Raw genomic sequence first — 12,882 nt, 5'->3', positions numbered from 1 at the left:
GCCCTCCAGATGTTTTGAGACTAGAATTCCCATCATCCCTGACCACTGGTCCTGGTAGCTAGGGATCATGGGAGCTGTAGGCCAAAAATATCTGGAGGACTGAGGTTGAGGAAGCCTGGTCTACATAAAGTCTATGTGTAGCCACAGAACCATTTCCTCCCCGACTGTTTCTTTGCTCCAAGTCTCCTCCCCATGGCTTCCCCCTCCCCGGAATTTCAAGTGCTTGTTCACACATGTTTTGAACCTGGGCACCAATGAAGCCATGGAAAGGGGCCTTGTCAGGAGTGGATAAATTAGCGTGTGGAGAAAGTGAGATGGAGACTGCATTCAGCACCACTTCTCCATTATAAATTTGGTCACCACTCTGAAACCAAATCCGTTTTTTATTTTGTTTTTAAATGGTATTGGGGAAGTATTGCATGTGTAATGTGTCCAGACCCTCCAAGTGCCCCTATGGTTTGCCAGGGACAGTCCTGGATTTACAGAAGCTGTCCCGGTTTCTGATTTGATCCCGCTTTTCCGTAGGACATCCCTATTTTTATTGGATAAATGTTGGAGATTATGGTAGGGCATCCCTAGTTTCATTGGATAAATGTTGGAAGTTATGGAACAGGACATAATTATTTCCATTGGAAAATTTTTGGAATGTCTCTATTTTCACTGGAGAAATGGTGGAAGTTATGGAATAGGACACCCCTATTTTCATCAGAGAAAAGTTGGAGGGTATGTGTGTAGCTAGTTTCCTAGACCTAAGTCATATGTAGGTGGAAAGCTAGGTCTTGTAGCTTGAGAACAGTTTCTTAATAAGGATAATTAAGCGCAGAGTTACTCTAGTCCAACTTTGGGATGGTATGCATGTAAGTAAAATGGTGAGGAGGCCCATAATTGTTGTAGATATTTATGTGTTCTTTTGCCTTAAAGTTGAATTGTGCACTTCAGCTATTAACATTTTAAACAGCTCAATCATATTTTCTTTTCTTTTCTTTTACAGGCTCCTTCCACTCCCAGGTGCCAAGCCAATGTAGTCACACATCAAAGGGATGAAGCATATTCTGTGGAAAAAGTACAGAGAATGTAAATACCACTTCTGTAAAGGTAAATATGGATTAAGTAGGGGACAAAATGTGTCTTTCATGAGTGGAAAGAGCAAGATTTAAAATGAAAAAGATTTATGAGGTTATAGGAGTGCATTTTATGAGCGTTTCAGAAAAGATATATTTTGCACTGACATTGTGAGTAGGGAGGGGGTGTAACTTTTGATTCTGCTCTCTGGTGCTCAGGCTTTGTGGAGCTTGAGGGAGGGGCATCATTTTTTCTGTTTCAAAGTTGAACTTTTGAAAAAGTTTGAAGTTGCAATGATTCCTTCTGAAGGGACGTGGCTTGGATAGGTGCCAAACTCTAACCAAAATAGCACTTGAACAGCTTCACCTACATTAGTCTCCATGGCTGCTCTTCTCAGGAAGAGACGGGAGGTGAAAGGAACCCAGAAAACATGTTCTTAGCAGTGTTTGCAGATGGATCAGAAAGGAAGGAACAGGAATCTCACATTTTAAGGAATGATTATTAGGAGATTTCCATTTCACCGTTGCACACTCAAGAGGTCAAGGAGGGGATAATCTCTCAGCCATATTAAACTTTTGATTTGGCCATCATTGTGAGACGGTGGAGACCAGGATTGGGAAGAGAAAGAATCATGCAAAAGCAATTTGCAGTTGATTCCACTCTCTCTTTCCTATGGCCTCCCATGTGGAAGCATATCTTATATAAGAAGTCACCGCGAAAGAATATGATCTGAGTTCCCTCGGAAGTGGGGGGGGCAGAATAATAAATACTGTACATGCTAAACAGAGGATGTGTGGTATAAAGAATGAAAACCTGTACAGTTCTGTTACGACTCATCCAGAATCTAACAAAGGGGAGTGCTAGATTTATTTATTTATTTGCCCAGGAAGTCTATGTACTAACATGAATTTGCAGCTCAGTTCTCATCAGACACATCTGTGCATTTAGAAATGGAGTAATAAGTGCCAAGAATTAGTTGTGCATCTGGTGCGAGTGGTATGTGCAGTTTGCATAGCAGCTAAAGGTCGTCCACTGTGCCGTACCTGAGTTTGTAGTGTGTCAGGTTCAATGCCTGTTCTGCACTGACTGGTGTCTTTTTATTCCATGTTCTGTTTCACAATAATTTATAAGCTTAAAGGGAACACATGCACCACACTTTAAAACGGTTCCCCGTTGCACCCTCACATAGCAGCTCCACTAGATTAGGCTGCATACTTGCTGCTTACAAAGAAATGATGGAAAATGGTGGTCCTTAATCCACGCTGCTAGATTTTGATTTTGCACTCAGCAGATAAATAACATGTTTATGGTTGGGTTTGTTCTCAGAGTAATACACCTACGTAAGTGCAAGCGCTGTTCAGAACCTCCTAACCTGCCCCCCACAAAATCCAGCTACTTTATTATGTCTAATTTGACTAAAACTGAATCTTTTGGAAGGGATATATGTGTTTTATAAATACATAGTGGAATTAGTAAAGTCTTCAATGTTCAGGGGAAAAAAACACAGCTGCAATATTTCCCCCCCAGCAAAAATGGCATAAAATATAGCACTCACATTTTTTTTTAATCTCCTAAGAGCTTGATACTTTAGCCTTTTCTCTCCCGTTTTATGGAATCTTAAAAGCCTATATTTAGAATGGAGTAATCTATCTTTAAAAGATTTGTTTCCTCAGCATACAAATGCAACATTCCTCTTATTTCTTGTTCTTACATGTTTTAGTGCCACGGAGTTCCCCCTAAAGTTTTGCATTTTTCAGGCACATTCTTGAAAGAATATGACCTATATTACTCAAGAACCATGTTATATCCGCCAGTGGAGATACTAGTAATAAATATAGATGTGCCTTTTTTAATGTGCTTTTTAAAAAATGGGACTGTAATTTCAAGCCACTCAAGTTCTTTCTTAGGCCAAGGCTCTATTCCAGTTTATTCCACGACAGATTTACAGAGGCTAATTCATTAGGGCAATTTCCATGTAAATAAGGCTGTGCTGACTGAGGCTGATGGGAACTGGAGTCCAAGAAACCCAGGAGGTGCCAGGTTGGCAAGAAACTGAGTACAGTTCTTAGTATAGTGTGCTTGATGGACAACCAGATTAGAAGACAGTAATGAAATGAGCATTCACCAAGATGGACCCCAGACATGATTCTTTTACAATGGTACCTCGGATTACATACGCTTCAGGTTACATACACTTCAGGTTACAGACTCCGCCAACCCAGAAATATTACCTTGGGTTAAGAACTTTGCTTCAGGATGAGAACAGAAATCGTGCAGCAGCGGCGCAGCGGCAGCAGGAGGCTCTATTAGCTAAAGTGGTGCTTCAGGTTAAGAACAGTTTCAGGTTAAGAACAGACCTCCAGAACGAATTAAGTTCTTAACCCAAGGTACCACTGTACATCAAACCATGGTTGCAGAGGAAGATAATTTGCATTGCCAGTTTCAATTCAAAATGGTGGTGCAAATGAATATTTGTGCTTATAGCAAGCACCGATCCCAAGTGTCCTGATTTTCCAGGGACAGTGCTGGAATTATGAAAGCCATCCCAGCTTCTGATTTGATTCTGAAATGTCCCTGTATCCCCCACCAGTGCTGCTGAGCTTGGGGAGGAGGAAGAGGCTGTGTTTGTTCTGAGCGGCGGCAAGGGAGCACCCCGTTGCCTCTCCATGGATTCTGCAGCTGTCCTCTTCCCTTGGGCAGCTTGTAGCTGCTGCTGGAGAGCGGGCAAGGAGGAGAAGAGGCTGCCTCTGCCAAGGCCCAGCCCCGTGTGATATGCCAGCTCTGAGGGGCAGTCAAAGGGCAGGGCTGCCCTGGGCAAGAAGATAGTGGGAGCAGAGAGCAAGGAGTCTTGGTTGTTGTTGTTGTTATTATTGCTTTATGTCTCTGCATCTAATCTTGCCCCTTTCTAAAGCTTAATTGGTTCCCAGTACGTTTCCAAGCATAATTCAAAGTGTTGGTGTTGACCTTTAAAGCCCTAAACGGCCTCGGTCCTGTATACCTGAAGGAGCATCTCCACACCCATCATTCAGGTGTTTCATGGACTATAATGGTCATGATTATGGACCATGTCTTTCTTGGTATTTCGACAGTGGCCTATTCTCCCTCCTGCAGCATGCTTTTGCCACCTAGGCAAGAGGCAAGGGCATTTGAGGGTAAAGGAAGGGTGATTGTGGCCTTTAGAGGAACATGCACGAAGAAAACCTGATGGCCTTGCCTGAACTTGCCTCCAGGTCAGAGCAAAGAACGGAGTGGGAGAGTTTGCGTACAGATGCCTGGGGCTGCTGCAATACAGTCAGGAAGAAGAAGCTTTTAAACAAATAATCAGAGCTTTAACAAGATTAAATGAATAAATATTGCTGTTAAGCATTGACAGCTTTGCAAACATAGCAAACCAAAGAATGAACGAGATGCACTCTACATGAGGTGGCATGTGCCCTTCAGGTATCCTCTTGTTGACTTTTGGTGGGTAGGCCTGTCTGGCTTCGTAGGTTTAGCCACATCATGTTGATGGAAATTGCAGAAGTGAAAGGCAACTGCAGGTCTCAGGGGGATCTGCACAATTCTTGGGTGGACTGTGGACAATAGCATGCTAAAAAAAAAACCTCTACTGTTGCCATGAGAAGATGCTTTCCAGTATACCAGAAGGAGCGTTTCTACCCCCATCATTCTGCCCGGATACTGAGGTCCAGCTCTGAAGGCCTTCTGGTGGTTCCCTCAGTGTGAGAAGTGAGGTTACAAGGAACCAGGCAGAGGGCCTTCTTGGTAGTGGTGTCCACCGTGTGGAACACCCTCCCATCAGATGTCAAGAAAATAAACAACTATCAGATTTTTAGAAGACATCTGAGGCAACTCTGTTTAGGGAAGTTTTTAATGTTTGATGTTTTATTGTGTTTTTAATATTCTGTTGGGAGCTGCCCAGAGTGGCTGGGGCAACCCAGCCAGATGGGTGGAGTATTGGAGCCAGTGTGGTTAAGAGCGGTGGACTTGTAATCTGGTGAACCAGGTTCGCTTCCCCTCTCCTCCACATGCAGCTGCTGGGTGACCTTGGGCTAGTCACACTTCTCTGAAGTCTCTCAGCCCCACTCACCTCACAGAGTGTTTGTTGTGGGGAAGGAAGGGAAAGGAGAATGTTAGCCGCTTTGAGACTCCTTCGGGTAGTGAAAAAGCAGGATATCAAATCCAAACTCTTAATAATAATAATAATAATAATAATAATAATAATAATAATAATAAATATCTGCCATACATTGCTCTGGAATCTTATAAATCTTATAAATGCAGATCTCAGGGTTGTTCACCGAATATGAAAATGAAAAAGTTGCATTTTTAATTTGGGTGTACATTAAGCATTTTCTTTCACTCAATGTAAATTACAGAAATGGGGGCAGGGGGCGGGAAACAGCATGCAGGCACACATCCCTTCTGGGAACTTGGATGGACTGAACATTAATGGGTCTGACCATCCTTAGTTTAATGGTCTACTGTGTAAGGCAATTCCTATGACTAGCATAGTAACCCCAACCAATCAACCAGAAAAGAACAGAAAAACCCCCAAAACACTCTTGGAAGTCCCTTGTGGGAAAGCTATGGACATAATTCTATCACATACCTCAAATTGTTTTAAGAGTTATTCCCACTCCACAGGAAAAACCTTGGAAATAGAGTTCTGTGATCTCTAAAATACTCAGCACACTCCCTGCAAAAGCCAGGGAGTTGAAAGAGGCATAAGAGTGACAGGCATTTGTAGTGTAGATGTTCCCCTTGGTACAAGTAACTGTAGAACTTCGCATTGCCATTCTAACAGCAGTGTGCTTTTCCCCCTTTTCCTTTTGGTCAATCTCTGCCCCAGCCTCCTTGCAATAAATACATTTGGTTGAATATATGTAACTAGTAGACTAGAAAGAGACCATAAATGGGTACAAAGCTATTATGGCCAAGATGGCTCCCAGATGGGTTTCCAGGTGTCTAAGACAGAGCTTAGTGGAACTTACTTCTGAGTAGATGTAAAGATTCTCTGCCTTGTCCCTTATGCCCACATGCTACATAATTGAATCACTGGTGCATTTGCACAGTAACTTCCCAAGGCAAGATATTATATTTTCTAGGCAGACCATAAATATTGCATTTAGTAATTAGTACTAATCACGCAGTAGGTGGTCTATCATACTAGTTTGGCGTCCTATAGTGAATCTGATTTTATTTTCTTGCATATTTTAATGCTTTTGACATATTTGACTGTGACTAATGTATGATTTTCCTCATAACATACCATATCAAAATCCCAACCCCAATGCGATTCCACATGATAAAACCATTGTGCCTACTGCTACACAGTGTGGCAGAAATGCCTCTTTTCTCTAACATTTATTTGTGGTTGTGTATGTGTGGGGTAGAATGGGGGAGAGCTTCACCCCTGGAGAGGCGTTGTTCAAAGCCAATGCAGTACAGAGTTTCTGGTTTAGCCGAGCTCTCTGGTAGGCTGAGGCCCACTTTATAAAACTGCCATATTTAATATATCACAACCCAGTTGACACAGTTAACGTCTCTCATTCCCATAGAGAATGCTGTGGCCATGTGGTAATGATCTACCGTCAGCTTAGAGTCACTGACAAGACCAAGTGACAAAACTTACATTATGGCTGTCTGCACCATACCTGAGGCAGCAGAGACTAAACAGAGGAAGTCATTTTTAGAGCTGTGTACCTCAGAACTAAGAGCTGAAATGTGTGTGTGTGTGTGTGTGTGTGTGTGTGTGTGTGTGCATGCACACATCTATGCTAGAATCAACACAGAGAGGAAACTGATTGTGTTTAATTTGACCACAATTTTTTTTAGAATTGCAAGGATCTACTTTAACACTTGATTTTCAAACAGCATTCTAAGGCAAAACTCCAGCCTACATATGGAGCATGCAAGAATAGTGGTTGTTTTGGTGAATTACAAGACATTCAAATATTGAAGTGTTGGAATAAGAAAGTATTGATTTTGGTCATTAACATAGTTAAAGAAAGGGGTTCATGTTTCTTGGAAGGTGTCTCTATTCATTATGCCGTTAATTGCCCTCTTGTGTCTGATGAGATGATCAAACACTGCTGTATCCCAAATATTATTTTCCCATATGTTCAGGGGTATTTCTGTCTGGTTCTTCCATTGGTGAGCTAATGCTAATTGTGCTGCAGTTAGTAAGAAGCTTACTAGTTTGCTGTGGCACAGGGTGGAGCCTAAGTATGTCCAAAGTTAGTATGGCTAAGGCTGCTTCCCAAATATACAGCAATCTGTTAGATCATGAAGCAGGGAGTGCTGGAGGCCTTCAAATTGGCCACCCAATTGTTGATCACAAATGGGAGGGTATCTGGACCACTTCCCCACTCAAAACCATCTCTGCTCGCTTACAGAAGGCCTCTCTCAAGGTCCTCTTCCAATGGCACTGGAAGCTGGTCAGGCTGGCAAAAAACCCTCCCTTTTCCAATCTGTTACCTCCGAGGATGTGGACAGGCTGCTTGGACGAGTGAAACCAACCACCTGTCTCCTGGATCCTTGCCCATCCTGGCTTATAAAAGCTAGCCGGGAAGGACTGGGCGATGGGCTTCGTGGGGTGGTGAATGCTTCCCTCCGTGAGGGAGCCTTCCCAGACCCGCTGAAAGAGGCGGTTATTAAACCGCTTCTTAAAAAACCATCTTTAGATGCGGCCACGATGGCCAACTATCGCCCAGTCTCAAATCTTCCATTCCTGGGCAAGGTGATTGAGCGAGCGGTTGCCGAACAACTCCAGGCACGCCTGGAAGAAGCGGACCATTTGGATCCCTTCCAGTCGGGATTCAGGCCTCATCATGGGACTGAAACTGCCTTGGTCGCACTGGTTGATGATCTCTGGCGGGCTAGGGACAAAGGTGAGAGCTGTTTCCTAGTTCTGCTGGATCTCTCAGCGGCGTTCGATACCATCGACCATAGCATCCTTCTGGACCGTCTTGAGGGGCTGGGAGCTGGGGGCACTGTTATACAGTGGTTCCGCTCCTTCCTCCTGGGCCGTGTTCAGAAAGTGGTGGTGGGGGATGAGTGTTCAGACCCCTGGGCTCTCACTTGTGGGGTGCCTCAGGGTTCTGTCCTCTCCCCCATGCTTTTCAACATCTACATGCGGCCGCTGGGAGAGATCATCAGGAGGTTTGGGCTGGGTGTTCATCAGTATGCGGATGATACCCAGCTCTACCTCTCTTTTAAATCAGAACCAGTGAAGGCAGTGAAGGTCCTGTGTGAGTGTCTGGAGGCGGTTGGAGGATGGATGGCGGCTAACAGATTGAGGTTGAATCCTGACAAGACAGAAGTACTGTTTTTGGGGGACAGGAGGCGGGCAGGTGTGGAGGATTCCCTGGTCCTGAATGGGGTAACTGTGCCCCTGAAGGACCAGGTGCGCAGCCTGGGAGTCATTTTGGACTCACAGCTGTCCATGGAGGCACAGGTTAAATCTGTGTCCAGGGCGGCTGTTTACCAGCTCCATCTGGTACGTAGGCTGAGACCCTATCTGCCGGCGGACTGTCTCGCCAGAGTGGTGCATGCTCTGGTTATCTCCCGCTTGGACTACTGCAATGCACTCTACGTGGGGCTACCTTTGAAGGTGACTCGGAAACTACAACTAATCCAGAATGCGGCAGCTAGACTGGTGACTGGGAGCGGCCGCCGAGACCATATAACACCGGTCTTGAAAGACCTGCATTGGCTCCCAGTACGTTTCCGAGCACAATTCAAAGTGTTGGTGCTGACCTTTAAAGCCCTAAACGGCCTCGGTCCAGTATACCTGAAGGAGCGTCTCCACCCCCATCATTCTGCCCGGACGCTGAGGTCCAGCGCTGAGGGCCTTCTGGCGGTTCCCTCATTGCGAGAAGCAAAGCTACAGGGAACCAGGCAGAGGGCCTTCTCGGTAGTGGCGCCCGCCCTGTGGAACGCCCTTCCAGCAGATGTCAAAGCGATAAACAACTACCTGACATTCAGGAGACATCTTAAGGCAGTCCTGTTCAGGGAAGTTTTTAACGTGTGATATTTTATTGTATTTTTGGTTTTTATGGAAGCCGCCCAGAGTGGCTGGGGAGGCCCAGCCAGATGGGCGGGGTATAAATAATAAATTATTATTATTATTATTATTATTTTCTCTCTCTGTTGGAAGGGCTATGGAAAGCTTGGTTCATTTATTCATGTTTGGTGGGAATGCCCTTACGTTAAATACTTTTGGAATGGAGTATTCTCCATTATATCCGTAATTACAGCTCAACCTCTTTCTCTAAAGAATACAGTGGTACCTCGGTTTTCGAACGTATCGGAAGTCAAACGTTTCGGTTTTCGAATGCTGAAAACCCAGGAGTAAATGCTTCCATTTTCGAACGCGCTTCAGAAGTCAAACAACGTCCGCTGAGTGTTTCTCAATTTTCTCAATTAAAATTGCAGACCGCCCTTTGCACCTCAGTTTTCGAACGTTTTGGAAATCGAACCGTCTTCCAGAATGGATTACGTTCATTAACTGATGTACCTCTGTACTTTAAAAAACTTAATGTGGAGCAGAAATACTTTGTAAACCCATAAATCTTGAAATGTGAATGTGGGGAGAAGGATATCACCTTGAAGACAACAAGTACTGGGAGGCTGACAACACACAGGTGGTGCTCAGCAATGAACAGTATGGAGTTGTTCTTATAGATTCCTCATAATAGGGGCAATCTAAAGAAGTCTACTTTGCTTTTCAGTGCTAGCCAAGAGTAGGGAGTGAGTAGTTAAGCAGTAAGTGCTTCTAGCAAGCAGTATTCACCTCCAAGGAAGCCTAACTTCCATGGAAGGCTTGGGACTGTCCTGGGGGTGGACTGCACCCAGAGCTGGTGCCTGCCCGCCCCATTTTAAAAATCTGAAATGATCCTGCCAACTGAGAAGTTTACATGATGACAGTTTTTGGAACCATAAAACCGCTTTATAATTCCCGTGCAAAGGAATACTTATTACACTTGGGAAATATGCATGCTGTTTGTTTAAACGAAAAAGAAGCAATTTCCATCTTTATTTAGAAAAAAAATAGTTCAAGGATGAGGTGAGCATTCAGCACCAGTTGACAGCTGCAAGAGATGTGTATTCCCCAGCACAGCTCTGTTCTCCAGATGCGAACAGAGGAGGGCAGTAACAAAGCCACAATTCTAGCTACATCATACCTTTAGAAACCTGTCCTTAATAAATGGCACCAAAATTAGAGGGCTGAGGCAGGTTAGAATAACAAGGCTTTAAAATGTAATGGCCTCTCATTTTCTGCATTAACTGGCTGGGGTTCACGTTTTCGGGGGGGGGGGAATGAATTTATTAATATGTTTGAATGACTGTTATTCTGGGCATAATTTGCCTGCTTAAATCCTACTGAGGGAAGTGGGATTTCATTTACATAGCTTAACGGTGTGCAGGATTGCAGCCAATATCTGTCCAGTTTACAGCTAGAAATGAATGGGCACAAAATGGCAAAAAAGTTAATTCAGAAGTTAATTTTAAGTTTTATATGGGTAATGAAGTGAGAGGTGGTGGAAAATTATTTTGGAACTCTTCCTTTTCAAGAAACATCTTTTATTTCATTGGGGTTCATATTCCCTGCTCTAGGACTTCTGATTTTATTGTCTTTGAGCACAGCATATTGTCTTGGAAATAAACTGTATAGTTATATTATTCCTTTTGAAAACCAGAATTTTAAAGATTATTTCTAATATATTTTACTTGCCCTTCACCATAAGGTTTTGGGGTAGATTACAGCAAGGGAATATTGCTACCTAGCTTCCAATGATAGTGTTGTACCAGGAGCACCATAGAATCATGGAATCATAGAATTGTTGGAAGAGATCCCATCCAGATAAGGTTGTCTCCCCATCTCCCAGATTAAAGAACACATAACACTTCTGTCTTTTTATAACTCAGTTGCAGTTCATTGGCCAACAACCAGCACAGTGGCAGGTTCAAGCACTAGTCTGGCACCTCAGCCTTCTCACCTGAGTCAGATGAAACAGAAAGCTAGAGCTGATTGTCATCCATGTATTGGTTGCACCTCACTCCATATCTCTGTAGAACTCCCAGCAGTTTCAGACGGATGTTAAATACCATGGGGGACAAGATGGAACACTATGGGATACCACAAGACAATTCCCATGAATTCTTTTGCCTTTCCTCAAAATTACTCATGTTTTTTTCTCCTTAAGAGAACAATTCAATTTTGCTTTAGGATAATTTATTTTGGTGGAATCGCCCACCACCACTCTCCTCACAAATGCCATCAGTCAAGGCAACCAGGGCGGATTCAATGCCATGACAGCGCCTATATGAAATTAGGCCAAGAGGCAACATCACCTGCTAAGAATTGTTGTTGTTATTGTTGTTGTTACCTGAGGCTTTCCAACAAGCTTCAGAAATGTTGTTGCCAAAAGCCTGAGCCAACTGCACATGCAAATTCTTTATTGCACAGTTGGATGAAGACACTTTGTTGCCTGGGGTGGGTCACAAATGGCACCCCCTGCGACTCCTTCAAGTCAAGGTGCGTGGCACCCAAGCCTTTTCCAGCTCTTTTGACACCTGTGGTATATAACCTTATAGGTCCCTCTTCTCCTCCCTCACAATAAAACTACAGCAATGATAAATTAGATAAGCATGCAACTTCTAAAACCAGCTGCCCGAGGTGGCTGCCTCACCCTGCCGAATGGTAGGGCCATTGTTCATGAACCCAAGTTCCCTGTGGAGCTACCACACGGTGATCATAAACAGTTAACATGTGGTGAAAAAGTAAGAAAGAAAAGACGACCCATAGTTTTCCTGTTTGGAAGCTTAGAAACACATCTGTTTTCTCTCCTCTCTCTCTCTCTCTCTCTCTCTCTCTCTCTCTCTGGTCTTTCTGTGCTTTGCACACTCTTGATACAGCAAACGAGTTTTTGCTGGAGGAAAAAAATAATCCCCATTTTGGTGCCTCTCTGCCTGTGTGGATTCATTTAGCTTGCAAGTCAAACAGTGGTAGCAATGGTGTGGGAATTCTTTCTGCCTGTAGCCATAAAACTTTATTTGCACTGAGGAGGAAAGGGGGGAAAATTGGAAGCAGCGGTTATGCCAGAATCGCTGTTGAATGTTAAATCTGCAGCAGATGCCTCCCTCCACGTCAAATGTGGGATATCTGAATGGAGATGAGGTCAGTACAGGTCTGTCCGTCCCCCCCCCCCCCCGCCGCCCCCATCAATAGAATACGTTTTGTTCAGAAATCCCTTGGTTTTGGAGAAGCTGGACTAATGGCAACCCAGGCATATAATTTCTGTAAGATTGTTGTCACAGTAATGAAGGAGGCTCCAGCAAGAAGCGCAGAAACATTATGATGCCCTGGGGGCAGCGGGGAATAAGTTAGAGCTGCAAGATAGTTAGGTAACTCACAATTATCACTGCTAGATGATTAAGATTGTCCTGGAAAAGCTGGAGAATGGCATAGCGTTGCAGAGAAAAACGGTTGTCCTGTGTGCTTAATTCATGCAATATTAAAAATCACCGGAAACATTTTTGCTTTTCAGATAGAAGTGGGTTGTGGCAGGTTAGAGACCATTGAGGCTCAGAAGGGCAGGATCATGCGCTTGCCTTCCACGGACCATTGCCCTCCAAAGGTGGGCCAGAGAATACACAGTGAGCTTTCTGTTGTGCTCAGAGGTCTGTTGCTCTTCAGAATAAGAATCTGAATCCAGACTATGGTTAGCAGACCATTCCTTGCACACAGCTGTATGCAGAGTTGTGTTTTTTCCTTCCAACATTCTCTTTGTCCTGTCAGTCTGCTGTAAGTTCTGG

General features: G+C 44.0%; 1 long non-coding RNA gene across 1 annotated transcript in view; it reads left to right on the top strand.

Annotated features, from left to right (window-relative positions):
* The window catches only part of LOC309522204, a 74,368-nt gene that overhangs the window by 42,748 nt on the left and 18,738 nt on the right, over positions 1–12,882 (top strand). The window contains exon 2 of the long non-coding RNA XR_014214976.1: positions 992–1,095. This is a non-coding gene — a long non-coding RNA (uncharacterized lncRNA). The remainder of the gene's footprint in view (positions 1–991; positions 1,096–12,882) is intronic.

This window comes from Podarcis vaucheri (genome assembly GCF_965113315.1).
Source record: "Podarcis vaucheri genome assembly, chromosome: 17".
Taxonomy (NCBI): Eukaryota; Metazoa; Chordata; class Lepidosauria; order Squamata; family Lacertidae; genus Podarcis; species Podarcis vaucheri.
Note: the sequence above shows the minus strand (reverse complement) of the source record. Positions and strands in the feature narration are given on the sequence as shown.